General features: G+C 43.2%; 1 pseudogene; it reads left to right on the forward strand.

The window, feature by feature from the left end:
- The first annotated feature begins 8 nt into the window (after nt 1–8).
- Nucleotides 9–13,121, forward strand: LOC122676797 (annotated as a pseudogene).
- Nucleotides 13,122–13,945: the final 824 nt, after the last annotated feature.

A 13,945-nucleotide genomic window follows, 5' to 3' on the forward strand; every position in this document is an offset into this window, starting at 1 on the left:
GGTCAAGAATGAAGAAGAAGAAGAAGATGGGTATTAAACTTATTATTGGTTTTAAATCCTGGTCATCACTTTGACTTCCCAGACACTGACTAAGTACTTGCTGTGTGTCAGACCCTGTGTAGAGGGCTGCGGACACAGTCTCAGATGTGGTTCTGTAGTCAATGTGTCATATGTCACATAGAGTAGACTCTCTGGAAAATAGAAACCTATCTGAAGGCTTCATCTCTTCTTCTGCCTCCAGGACAGCCTTTCAACCCTCACTTCACAATCAACAATGCAGTTTCCAATATTATTTGCTCCATCACCTTTGGGGAATGATTTTACTACCAGGATGATCAGTTCCAGGAGATGCTGAGGCTGTTCGATGAGGTCATGCATCTGAGGACACCAGTGTGGTGCCAGGTAAGCCTCTTCTCACTTCCTCTCTTGGATAAAGACTTTAGGCTAATGTCAGATACAGATGAGATGGTCTTCCTTTTGTTTTAGGCTAAAATGCAACCTTTGAAATTGACTTCACCACAAACTTGTTTACAACCACTCTGTTGACTTTAGTGTTTTTGTCCCTGGAGATGGTAAAAAAATCTACCCGCAATGTGGAAGACCTAGGTTCAATCCCGGGGTTGGGAAGATCCCCTGGAGAAGGGAACGGCAACCCACTCCAGTATTCTTGCATGGAGAATTCATGGATAGAGAAACCTGAAGACCTATAGCCCAAGGGATCGCAAAGAGTCAGACACAACTGAGCGACTAACACACACACACACATTAAATATTTACTGTTGATAAAAAACATTTCTTACGTTCATTTAAAGTACAGAACTTTTTATGATATACACATATGCACTTACATTCTTTTCCTTAAAAAACAGTATTGCCATCACTTTTGAGTCTCTCCTTTCCACGTTCCTCCCTAGCTCCACACCTCCATGATCCTCAGATGTGTGTTTCTGTGCCTGACTCCCCCTCAGCACATTGCTTTGACTCGTTTGTTAGTTCCTCATTTTATTCTGCATAGTTTTCCACTTCATGAATGTGACACTGATTGTTATTCTCTTGAATAATGGCTTGGGGGATTAATAAACACATTTCTAATTAGAGGAATTTCTAATTTGAGGGATATTATGAATAAAGTTGCCATGAATATTCTTGTTTTATGCACACTCAAAGATACACACACACACACACACACACACACTAGAGACAATTGCCATGAACAAAATAATAAAACAATATAAGGGAATAGGAAGAGGGTCCCAGGGGTGCTGCTAGTTAGAGGATACCAGGTAAGACAGGTCCAAGTAAGTGACACTTATGTGGACATGTGCTGGGGTCCAGCCCCAGCAGGATCCAGGGGAACCCTCAGGATGAACGGCGTCGGCGAATGAGAGAGAGAGTGAGACAAAGCTCGGGGCTAAGTCTGAAGTTTATTTTTGCATTGCCCCTTTATACCCTTAACAACATCTTTGGGGGAAGTGCAGATTGCTTACACACAGGTCATCTCAAAACATTACATCAACTTGACCTTCAACAGAAACTGGATGTCACCCACATACTTTTTCGTTCACAAGAGTCTTTCTTATCATTTGGCCTTCAGGCCTGCTAACATTTTATGGCTTGCACCTGGTGTGACTTAAGCAACTTCAATAGCCGACCCTGTTTTTCTTATAATTAATCTATTTTCTTTTTAATAAGTGTCATCTCTATGGGAACTAGATAGGATTACATTTTTACAGAACAGAAATGCGAAGGACTGCAAAAACAGCAGATATGGCACAAAACAGGCTCTTAGTCTAAAAGTTAACCACCTGCAAGAAGTTGCCAGCTAATCTCTATCTAAAGTATTTTCTATTAGGCACATTTATGGCTATCATATTTGTGGAGCTTTTCTCACCCCGCGAAGGGGCCTATGCTTAATAGTTTCTTTTGTTAGCATACTGTGTTTAGGATGTTTAGAACAGTCAAGAGCATTTTGTGCAATGAGATCACACATTTATCAAACAAGCCAGAATGTCAGCAAAATGTTTGAATGGAAGCATTTCCTTCATCCCTGGCCCCTTCATAGGGTACCAGCGTCCAGGAGATTTATTAATTAGCTTTTAAGTTGGTCCTCACTCAGTGAAAGAGCAGCAGGAGAGCTCTTGGCAGGCAACACAAGAATCTGCAGCAGGGTAAACAAGAACAACAGCAGAAAAGGGGGGAGGATACAGGGTGGGGTAGTGGCTGAGGCCAACCTGGAGGGTCCCTTATCCTAGGCGGCCTTGCCTGTCAGGTTTTTTCCTCGTGACCTCGTCATGGATGGGGTCCCGGACGGCCTTGCCTGCCCAGTATTTTCTTCATGACCTCGTCACAGGCGGGACCCCCCATAACAGCTCCCGGCAGACATGAATGAAGTAAAAGGCTAGTGTTGTACAGATTTCATAGGAAGACCAATCTGATTGTATGAATAGCCAATGCAAAGGACTAAACATTATCGTCCTTGAGGTTATCACAGAGACCAATGGGGCTAGACTAGAAAGACAGAGAGTAAGATGGCAGCAAGTGATAGCAGAAGAGGGGACAGGAGGGTGAGAGGCCAGCTCATGTAGAGCTCCAGATCAGAAGAAGGATGTAGAACTTGTCTAAATGTCATGGAAATTCAGTGAAGTATTGAGGGGTAAGCAGTGATATGATTTATTAAACTGTTAAAGGGTCCCTCTGACACCTCAGTGGAAAATCGACTGGGAAGGGGGTTAAGGGGAGAATCAAGGAAAATGATGGAGTCTTTACAGATCCAGGTGAGAAATGTTGGTGCTTTGTACTAGAATGACAAATACATGGAGTAGTGAGAAGTGGTCTGAAATTGGTTATATTTTGGAAGAAGTGCTAAAATACTTTGCCAAGAGAAAAGAAGAGGGTTGAGACAGAGAAGATGAATCAAGGGTGGCTCAAAGGGTTAAGTGTAATCAAAGAAAATATATATAAAGATACGATGGTTTCTTAGTCTTCAAGAATGAAAAACTGGCACCCTCTTGTCTTCATGACTGCTTTGTTTTCTCCATCAGCTCTACAATGTCTTTCCAAGGATAATGAATTTCCTTCCGGGTCCCCAGCAAACACTCTTTAGTAAATGGGAGAAACTTAAAATGTTTGTTGCTAATGTGATTGAAAACCACAAGAGAAACTGGAATCCTGCTGAAGCAAGAGACTTTATTGATGCTTATCTCCAGGAAATAGAAAAGGTGAGAGAACCTAAGTGGTTTCCTGAGTAGTGTTCTTAAAGAACAAGTGAAAGGATTCTGGTTTCCTATGCTGCTGTAACAAATCAAACTTCAGGGGCTTAAATAGACCCAGGTTTATCAAGGTAAGGTGTTGGCAGGCCTGGCTCCTTCAGTGGCTCTAGGGCAGAATCTGTTGAAGCACTTCTCCAGCACCTAGAGGCTGCTTATACTCCACGACTCAGGGCCCCTTCCTCCATCTTCCAAACCATTGATGTATCCTCTTCTCTGCCACCATCTTCATATGGTCTCTTTATGTTCTTGCCTCCTCTTATAGAGACTCTTGGGATTATAATTGAAACACTGGGATAATCCAGGGTAATCTTTCCAAAAGAGAGGGTGAGAGGCCAGCTCATGTGGAGCTCCAGATCAGAAGAAGGATGTAGAACTTGTCTAAATGTCATGGAAAGTCAGTGAAGTATTGAGGAATAAGCAGTGATATGATTTATTAAACTGTTAAAGGGTCCCTCTGGCACCTCAGTGGAAAATCGACAGGGAAGGTCTCTCCTCCCATGTTCTGTCTGGGATGAAGCCCCCTGTGTTGTGACAACTAAGAACAGTCTCAATAAACCAATAATCACTGTGCTTTCTAGCATAAGGGCAATGCTGCTTCATGTTTCCATGAAGAAAACCTTATCTACAATACCCTGGACCTCTTCTTCGCTGGAGCAGAAACAACTTCAACCACCTTGCACTGGGGTCTGCTCTACATGGCCTTGTACCCTGAAATCCAAGGTGAGCACATCGGGGGGTAGGCCTGGTTCAGGTCAGAATACTTCCCTAAATTAGTTCATGTAAATCTCAGTATTCCTAAAGGGTGCTATTTGATCTATCCTCACTATTAAGAAGAGGAACCTGAGACTCTAAGAGCTTCAGAAACTCACAGCAGGAATGTTGTCGAGCAAGAATTTGCCACCAGATTTGTCTCAGACCAGGGCCTACTTCCTACCCACATAACCTCCCTGAAGAGCTAGTCTGGATAACCTAACATAGCCCTTTTGATCCTGGTTATTCCATTCCTTAGCTTAACCAGCTTAAGAAAAATTGTGGAATATTAGAATAATACAACCTCCTCTTATTTTCCAGAAAAAGTCCAAGCTGAGATTGATAGGGTGCTTGGCCAATCTCAGAAACTGAGCACGGACGCGCGAGTCCATGCCCTACACCAACGCTGTCATCCACGAGGTGCTGCGAATGGGGAACATCGTCCCTCTGAACGTGCCCCGGGAGGTGGCAGTGGACACCACCCTGGCCGGATACCACCTGCCCAAGGTAATTAGGGCCTCTCTCATAGCCTCAGGTCCCCAAGCTCATATTTGTAAATGGTTGGAGTCTCATTGGGAAATGTGACGTGTTTTCTTGTCTTAGGAAAACACTTAAATAGGAAGAGAGATATATTAATATTATTGCTGATGTCATAGAATTTTTTCTTCCTGTGGGGTTTTTAGAATGTTAGTTCAAGAAAACGTTAATAGGTGTTGTGGGAAAATAAGGGGATTCCTAGGTCAAACATATTTAGACAAAGACTTGCTGTTTTAAATTTAAGATGTCTCAGTGTTTTAATACATGATGTGCATTGTTAATTCCTGTGGGGATATAGCAGGCAGCAATTCTCAGTCAGACTTTGCCATGAGGTCCTTTTCTTTGCCTTGGGAGAACTTCTCACAGGATAGGGACCTGCCACACTTATGTTGGAAAATTCTGCTTCACAATCCTGGTGGTTTAGAATATTGAAATATGAATAAATATTTGAGACCATCTGAGCCAAAATCACATTAAAGTGATGTTTCTAGCGTAATATCCCCAAATGTATTGTTCCAGCTTTGATGTACACCCCTTTGAAGGGACTGCTTCACAGGGGAAAACAATCCAAGTCCGTGCAGTACTAAATATCAGAAAAGGAGAGAAAGGAACCAGTGCTTTTGAAATAGTGATTATGTGCCATTGGTCTTCCCTGGTAGCTCAGATTGTAAAGAATCTGCCTGCAATGCAGGAGATCCGGGTTTGATCCCTGGGTCGGGAAAATCCCCTGGAGAAGGGAATGACAGCCGACTTCAGTATTCTTGCCTGGAGAATTCCATGGAGAGAGGAGCCTGGCAGGCTACAGTCCACGGGGGTTGCAAAGAATTGGACACAACTGAGCAACTAACATACATGCACTATGTGCCATTGACTGTTCAGGTTCTCTCAAAATATCTTTATCGGTCCTCAGAATAATTTTGTTATCCTCATTTTACAAATTTGAACTTCAGGCTGAGAGAGTTACTAGTCTTTTAAAGAGTTCTCAACTACAAAATGACCACAGTTGGGTTCCAGAAACAGAGTTTTTCTGATTCCCAGGCTCATCTTTTTCTGTTCTACACAAAGCTCTCTCCTCAGGGGTTACTTTATTTTGCCTTTAAAAAAGACTCCCTGCAATTGTTCTCTGTGGGGCCCTGTCCTCACAAAGACAATTCTGCTCTCATTCTGCCCACCACTCTTAGGATCTCAGCAGACAGCTCTCCTGTGCCTCCGAGTGTCCTCTCTGCATACTGCACATTCACAGTTCTTTCCTTTCTCACCCCTTGGTCCATCTCTGTGGATCCATTGAAGTTTGTCTGAGTTTGTCTGTGTGTGGAACCTGGGGCTGATATCAAGGCAGAACAGTAGGAACTTCCCCACTGCATTCCCCTTTGTCCCCATCCTGCAGAGCTGGGAAAAGCAGCTATTCCTGCAATGATTGTGTTTACCATTTTCTTGCTGACTGACCATTTTGTGGGTGAAATCTGAAGTCTAAATGACTTCACAGGATATCTTTGTATCTTCATAGCAATTAATTTAGCTCCCAGTAACCATGCTAAGTCAATAGACTGGTTATAACAAGTTTTCTTTTCTGATGTAGTATTCTGCAGGCCCAGGGAGCCAAGTAAAACCGATTTTTAATAGCAGCTCGAATAGTCACCCTGAGGGATGGCATGTGCAGTGCTTCTCCACATAGCCCCAAGCTGAGGAGTTCTGAAGTGCTGGCTTCCAGGCCTCCGCATGCAACCCTCTATGAGAAAGTGATACTAGACTAAATGCAGAGGAAAAGAAGATGGGGCATTGGGTGCTGAGGAAAGGCAGGTACTTGCTGAAGGATACACAATGAGAATGCTCCTCGAATTGGGTAAAACTTAGGTCACAGAAAGCTAGGTCCTGGTTGATTAGCTCACGATGGTGGAGTAGAAGGACCTGAACTTAACCTTCTTATGCAAACACAAAAACCACAGATATCTTCTGAACAACCATTGACCAAAAAAAATAAAAAGGAAACCTACCAAAAAAAGATACCCTACATCCAAAGATGAAGAAGCCACAGCAAGATGGCAGGAGTGGCGCAACTGGGATAAAGTCAACTCCCATACTCACTGGGTGGACAGTGCACAAACAGGAAGACAATTACATCACAGAAGTTCTGCCACAGAAGTGGAAGTCCCGAGCCCCATGTCAAGTGCCCCAGCCTGGGGGTCTGACAACAGGAGGATGTGCCCCCACAGAATCTAGCTTTGAAGACCAGCAGGGTTTGATTGCTGGAATTCCACAGGACTGGGGGTAACAGAAGCTCCACTCTTGGAGGGCACACACAGGTGGTATGCACACCAGGACCCAGGGGGAAGAAGCAGTGACCTCGTAAGAGGCTGGACCAGACCTACCTGCTAGTATTGGAGGGTCTCCTGGAAAGGCAGGGGGGCAGCTGTGGCTCACAGCAGGGACAGACACACTGGTAACTCCAGCACGTACTCATTGGCATGAAGACACCCTGAGGCTGCCATGCACAACGGCATGGAAAGGAGTAGGGACAAATGACAGATTGAGAAACTGAAAGAGGCTTGATGCAGTGGGAGCACAGGTAGAAGGATGGTGGCTCAAACAGGGGCAGGTGATGTGTCCTTAGTCTAAGAGTGATGGGAGCTCCTGAAGGCTATCTGTCAAGTGCCAGGTGTGGTGGGTGGAAAGGACTAACATGATTAAATCATGTCCAAAGCTAACTCTGCTTTCATTGTGTTGAGAACAGTGAAGGGGAAGAGAGGATATAGAGTTGTAGTCAGAGCTACTGTATGAATGTGTGGACAACCAAGGTTGTCCTTGGACCTGGCAGTGGGGGGCATAATGCAGGTGACAGAATCAAGAGAAATTTCAAGCAAAATTGACCATCCTGCCTGAAGGACTGGAGGAAGGCAAAATGAGGAAAAGGGGGGCACTAAGGAGGACTCCTGGGTTTCTTGCTGTATACTAAAAAGGATAGTGGTCCCTTCCACTGGGTGACCTATCATTAAACCTTCTGTTGAATGTGCTAGATAATGAGGGGAAGAGAATGGAGGGAGAAACTTAGATGAATGAGACATTTTTTTGTTATGCAAACTGCCATAGTTACCACTTCACTGAGCAGCTGGGTTGATTTTGATCCAGAACTTCCTGCCCACTGTCACATGATTCATACATGTTGCATACATGTTCATTGATTCATATGTGTTCCCTCCCAAGTTCAACACTGACACGTCCCTGCAGAGATACATTCTGCACTAAGAGTAGTCATACATTCCTGATCAAATTCCCAACAGACAATTCCAGTCCACAGTTTTAAGCTGACTCATGGCAAAGAGCTGGGTTGTAGGGATTGGACTCTGAAGTTACTTGGTTGGGGAGTTTGGGGGAATTTGGGGTGCTATCAACATTAATGTAGGAGCCTGGGGGGCTGCTGCCCCATTGCACACGTGTGTTGTGTGTGTCATGTCTTGCACGAGTCTTTTCTGATTTCTCCAGGGCACCATGGTCATGACCAACCTGACTGCACTGCACAGGGGCCCCGCAGAGTGGGCCACCCCTGACACATTCAATCCAGAGCGTTTTCTGGAGAATGGACAGTTTAAAAAATGGAATCCTTTCTGCCTTTTTCAATAGGTGAGTAGCAAAAAACAGGAGTGTGGGAACCCAGAGTCTCTCTCTTTACCCTTCCCTGCTCTTTTTTTGAGGCTTTGCTTTAGTTGGAATGTCTCTAGATCGCCCTGCCCAGCATGGCTCACTCTTGCTGTGATTGCATCTTAGGATTCCCTGGGTGGAGCATCACCAGGACTCATGCCCTTACTTCCTAAGCCCTGGCTTGACTTGATGGAGATTTCAGCATCAAGTTGTTCTGTCCCCAGAACACCGGAAACAGAAGCTTAGACTCTGCCTGTTACCCGCAAGGAAGGTTGGAACCTCACCATCTTCATAGAGCTACAAGTGTTCCATGATCCTTTTAGGGCTGCCCACTAGCATAAAAATAAAGCTATTTCCTATGAAAGGGGTGGAGGAGGTTCCAGTAAAGGGGCTGCTTCCTTATCATTATGGGTATCACAAGTGACTCTAGGTGCCATGGACTTAAGTAGATGAGGTTCTACTGTATCCATTGTCTGATGAGGTCCCTTTGACTTTTAAAATTCTAATAACCCTTTAAAAATCTAGTTAATACATTTACATGGTGCACAACTTAAAATGTACAAAAGAGATTGCAGAGAAAACTCTTTCTTTCATGTTTCCCAGCCTGCCTGTTAGAAAAGGGTGTTTTAACTCATAACAATGTGAAATGAGTAACAAAATTCGCCATATATACCAGATAACAAGTTAAGTATGCTGCTGAAATCGTTTCAAATAATTTCCCAAATCCTTAATTCGATAAATGTTTCCTGAGTGCCTGTTTTGTGTCAAACATTCAGCCTGGAAGATATGACAATGACTAGGTAGGGGGGAAAAACCAATGCAACTCTCATGGACCACACGCTGTAGTATAACCTTACATGGCTCAAATTCCTATCACCACACTGGGGATAAGGAAGGAAACTGAAGCTTAGAAGGGCCAGCTGTGGTATCTACAGTAATAAAGCTCATAGAAGCAGAGCTAGAACTCAGTGTTGAACATGTTTATCAAATACTGAAGCCTGTGCTCTTCTTAGCAGTGTCTTCTTTAAAAAGTAACTAAATGCTAGTGAGTTAACATGCTGAAATTCATAGTAGTTTTCTAATCAGTAATTTAAAGTAAATATAGATTTATTATTTGCAACAGTATAATTTTGCTTATCATGACGCAAAGGCACAATAAGGGAGGGACTGGAATTTGAACCCACATAGACGTGATGCAGAGCCCAGGTTTCCTGCTGTAGGACTCTGTCCTGCGTGTATCTAGACTGATTCTGATTAGATCTTCTATGTCTTTCTTACTCTCATTCTATGCTACCGTTGCTCACTTTGACAAGTCACTTTCTAACATGAAAGCAGACATGAGATGTGGGAAAACCTTTCAGTCTTCCTGTCTGCAAGAGCTTCTGATTTCCTATTATAGTACAAAGCTGCAGGTGCTTTATTTAAGTATAAAATTATTCTCACCTCACTGGTTTTGTTGTTATTGTTTTTATTCAAAGTTGTACCACACCTTTCTAATTATAGATTTCATTGGCAAGCAAATTGTTTTACTTGCTACTTACAAAAACCCAATTATTAGCAGTTAAACATAAAGGGATCAGTATCTAACTCTCAATGTAAGGAAATTAGGATTCAGAGAAAGTTGTTTCTCATCCAAGGTCATCTGCCCAAGGAATTGGCAGAAAAGGGCAAACGACTCAAGTTTCTGGTTTCTTTTAAAATTTTTATTGATGTATAGTTGATTTACAATATTATATTAGTTTCAAGTGTACAGCAAAGTGGTTCCATTGTACATACATGTATACCTTTTTTTCTCCTTACTGGTTATTACAAAATATTGAGTGTAGTTCCCTGTGCTATACCGTAGGTCCTTGTTGGTTATATTTAAGTTCTAATCTAGTGCTCTTGCTAACACAATTAGAATGTTACTTATATTCCTAAAGTAACTTCCATTTTAAGATTCACTGAGTTCATATTTATATGTATTGATCATTATATTACTACATAACAAAGTCAAGAACTCAGTTACTTAAAATAATATGTATTATTGCTCCCAAGTCTACAATTGAGCTTGGGAGCTCGATTGATCTTACTGGGCTTTTTTGTCTGTTTGGGAGATCAGATGGCTGAAGGCTGATCTAAGATGACCCCGGCTGGGACAACAGGGCTCTTTTCCAGGTTTTTTCCTCCAGCATGTTAGCCTAGCTGGTGTACTTGTGGAAGATCTGACCACAGGTGGGAGAACAGAAGCACAGTGCCTCCAAAAGGCCTCGCTGGGAACTGGAGACCATCACCGCCACTGCCTTCTGGTGCCCATGCAGGTTATAGCCCCAGGTGAAAGGAAAGGGAAAAATGGCACAATTTGAGGGAAAGGGCTATGAAATCACATTGCAAATGATGGGGGTATAGGGAGAGGGTGGAACTTGGAGCCAGTGTTGCAATGAAGAGTTCCCACAAGCTGTCTTTCTGCCTAAAAGTCAAATCCAGAAATAGGCAAGCTTTGGGGGGATACTCTCAGCTATTATAGAATGAGGGCTGGCCAAACACAACAGGATATAGAAACCTGAAAAATACACTGACTCAAAAACTCAACACAGCGTCAGGTTTTTTTCCACCACACTCCCGTCTTCGGGTCATTGTTGCTTTGCCTCATTCTTGATCCAGCACTTTGTAAAGAAAACTTCCTTGAAGGAATGGGATGTGGAAAGCTCCTTCCCTTCTCTTGGAAAGATGATCAGGTGTGGAATTAGGATGTATGCACAGTCAGGGGCAGATGCCAAAACTATTATTGCAAACTTGTATTTTCTTCATGTAAGGTTTTCCCCTTTGATCCAACAAAACAGCAAACAACTTCTTGAAAAGCAAGAGACTGAATCCTCATTTTCAAAAAAGAAATAACTGGATCATAGGAGATAAGATTAGAAAGATCTTTTTTCAAAAGCCCTAGGCCAGTTCTCTCATTCCTAGTGAGGCAATTGACCTGGTTAGTGATGGCCAGCTGGTGGAAGCACCAAGGAGAAGATCTATGTCTCCCGTAGTCCAGGATGAAGACTTGAAGTAAAGTAGCCCTACTTTTCATTACTTATAAATCATGTCTCCTGTCTTACTGGTATCCTTTCCCAGCCACATACTGTGGTTAGGAGAAAGATTACTTCACAAGTTTGACAAGTGAGAATTGTCTATGTTGGTGAGAATAAATGATTTACTCATAGCCCAGAGCTGGGTACTGATGGAACCAGTACTGTAACCCTGGTTCCTGACTCTGTGGGTCCAATTTTGTCACAATATCTGGATTCTTCTAGGAAAATCTTAGGTATTTACAATACAACTGATTTGGTATCATTTGAACCAATTTCTTCACTGTTCCACTAGTGATGGATAAAGAAATCAGAATGAGAGGAACAGAAATGATTAGACATGTGCTGGTGGGAAACATAGAAACAGAATTATATAAAAATGGCATAATTCTGAAGCATATTTTGGTTTATTAAACACTTTTGCAGCTACTCTCTAATTTTATTTCCTCAACAAGTGGTTTCAGGCAGAGGACACAATGGAAGCATGCTACATTACTGCTTTCCAAGAATACTTCATTAGTTGAGGAAACACGAAAAAGCAGCACCCAGAATTAACTACAGAGAGTAATGCCATTGAAGGTGTACAGCAGAATCTTTTCAAAGACAGCTAGGCAATATGTCAAAATGTTAACAAGGGTTTTGTCTGGATTATAGGATTACAGACATCTTTTATTTCTATTTTTCACACATTTTCTTCATTTTTGCAATAAACATGCATTACTTAGGGAGAAAGTACGTTATTAAAACACCCACAAGAGAGATGGTGGTAGAGCCCTGTTTGGGGTGTTGTAGCCCAACTCAGGGAGGAAAACATCATGAAGGGAGGGGGTGGGTGAGGGAAGCCTGGAGCAGGTGAACACAGGTGGGATGAGACGGAGTCTCACTTTTGTCCTATGGGCAGCGGGGGTGGGGTCCTATGGCAGCGAGATTCCCAGTTATTAAGGCAGGAAACCTGCCAGAGGGAGACGGTGCCTCCTGCTTGAGAAACTTTGACATTCACTTGCTTATACTTTTCATCAGTCTTTTTTTGAAAATTGAAAAAAAAATGCAAAATTTTGCTTTTTGTCTGCTTTTGTCCTTATCATTTGCTAATGGATTTTTGAAAGACTTTTGACTTGACAACATTTGTAGGTCGACCCAACCCCTCACTTGTTTTATCCACACCCTGTACCTTCATCCTGTGCCTCACCAGTCTGACCCCTGAAGGCACTGGAGTGTGTGATTGTGGAATGAGCTCCCTGGACTTAGGATACACCAGGTGGTTATGATCAAATAAACAGTGCATAAAGCCCCAGGCAGGCCCTCACCTTGCTCAGGTTTTACAAGATGTGGTGGAAGATTTCCATCCTTTCGGGGCACAGATACCATCTGAGGAGGTAACTCACTCATCTTATATTTTTGTCTTTTAGGAAAGCGGATGTGCCTTGGAGAACAGTTGGCCAGGACTAAATTGTTTATTTTCTTTACTTCACTTCTGCAAAAATTTACTTTCAGGCCTCCAGAGAATGAGAAGCTGAGCCTGAAGTTCAGAATGAGCATGACCCTCTCCCCAGTCAGCCACCACCTCTGTGCTGTTCCTAGGGCGTGAAGTTGTCGGGAGGGGGAGAGAGAGGGGGAGGAAGGCAGGAAGAATGGGCGTGTCCCCCCAAGGCAGGGGGCCTGCTCAGAAGTGAGGGAGCAGCATCCAGTGCCTCTAGGACAGGTCACAGGAGCTGGACTCAGAAGGAACAGGATCCAAACCCCAGCTTTGTCATCTTTAGTGGAGCCTTAGGAAATCAGTTACTTTTGAGTGATTTGCCATTTCATCTAGGAGATTTAATCAATCTTGAGCACTCTTTGGAAGGACTAATGCTGAAACTGAAGCTCCAGTACTATGGCCACCTGATGCCAATGACTGATTAATTGGTCATTGGAAAAGACCCTGATGCTGGGAAAGACTCAGGGCAGGAAGAGAAGAGGGCGACAGAGGATGAGATGGTTGGATGACATCACTGATTCAATGGACATGAACTTGGGCAAACTCTGGGAGATGGTAAGGGACAGGGAAGTCTGGCATGCTGCAATCCATGGGGTCTCAAAGAGTCAGACACAACTGAGTGACTGAACAACGAATAACAACAACTGGGAGATTTGAAGTGGACAACAGTTCCTTAGCTAAACAAAAAACTGCTGTTAAGATCAGAGAAGTAAGGAGGAGACTTATGGAGAAAGGAGGGGAAAGAGAGGGTAGAACTAATTGAGGAAGTAGCATTGCCATATATACATGACCATGTGAAAAATAGATATTGGGAAGATGCTGTATAACACAGGGAGCTCAGCTGGTGTTCTGTGACCACCTAGAGGGGTGGGATGGGGTGGGAGGATTGAAGCTCAAGAGGGAGTGGATATATGTATATCCTTGGGACTTCCTGGGCAAGAATACTGGAGTGGGTAGCCATTCCATTCTTCAGGGGATCTTCCTGACCCAGGGGTCAAACCCAGGCCTCCTACATTTCAGGCAGATTCTTTACCATCTGAGCAACCAGGGAAGCCGTATATATCTGTGTGTGTGTGTGTGTTCATGTCTGATTCACACTGTTGTATAGCAGAAACCAACATGACATTGTAAAGCAATTTTGCTCCAATTAAAAAAATAGATCAGGGAAAATAATGAACTTTAAGGGGTTTGTAAATTGTAAAGCACATCATAAAAGTTAT

Source organism: Cervus elaphus, chromosome 20 (assembly GCF_910594005.1).
Source record: "Cervus elaphus chromosome 20, mCerEla1.1, whole genome shotgun sequence".
NCBI lineage: Eukaryota > Metazoa > Chordata > Mammalia > Artiodactyla > Cervidae > Cervus > Cervus elaphus.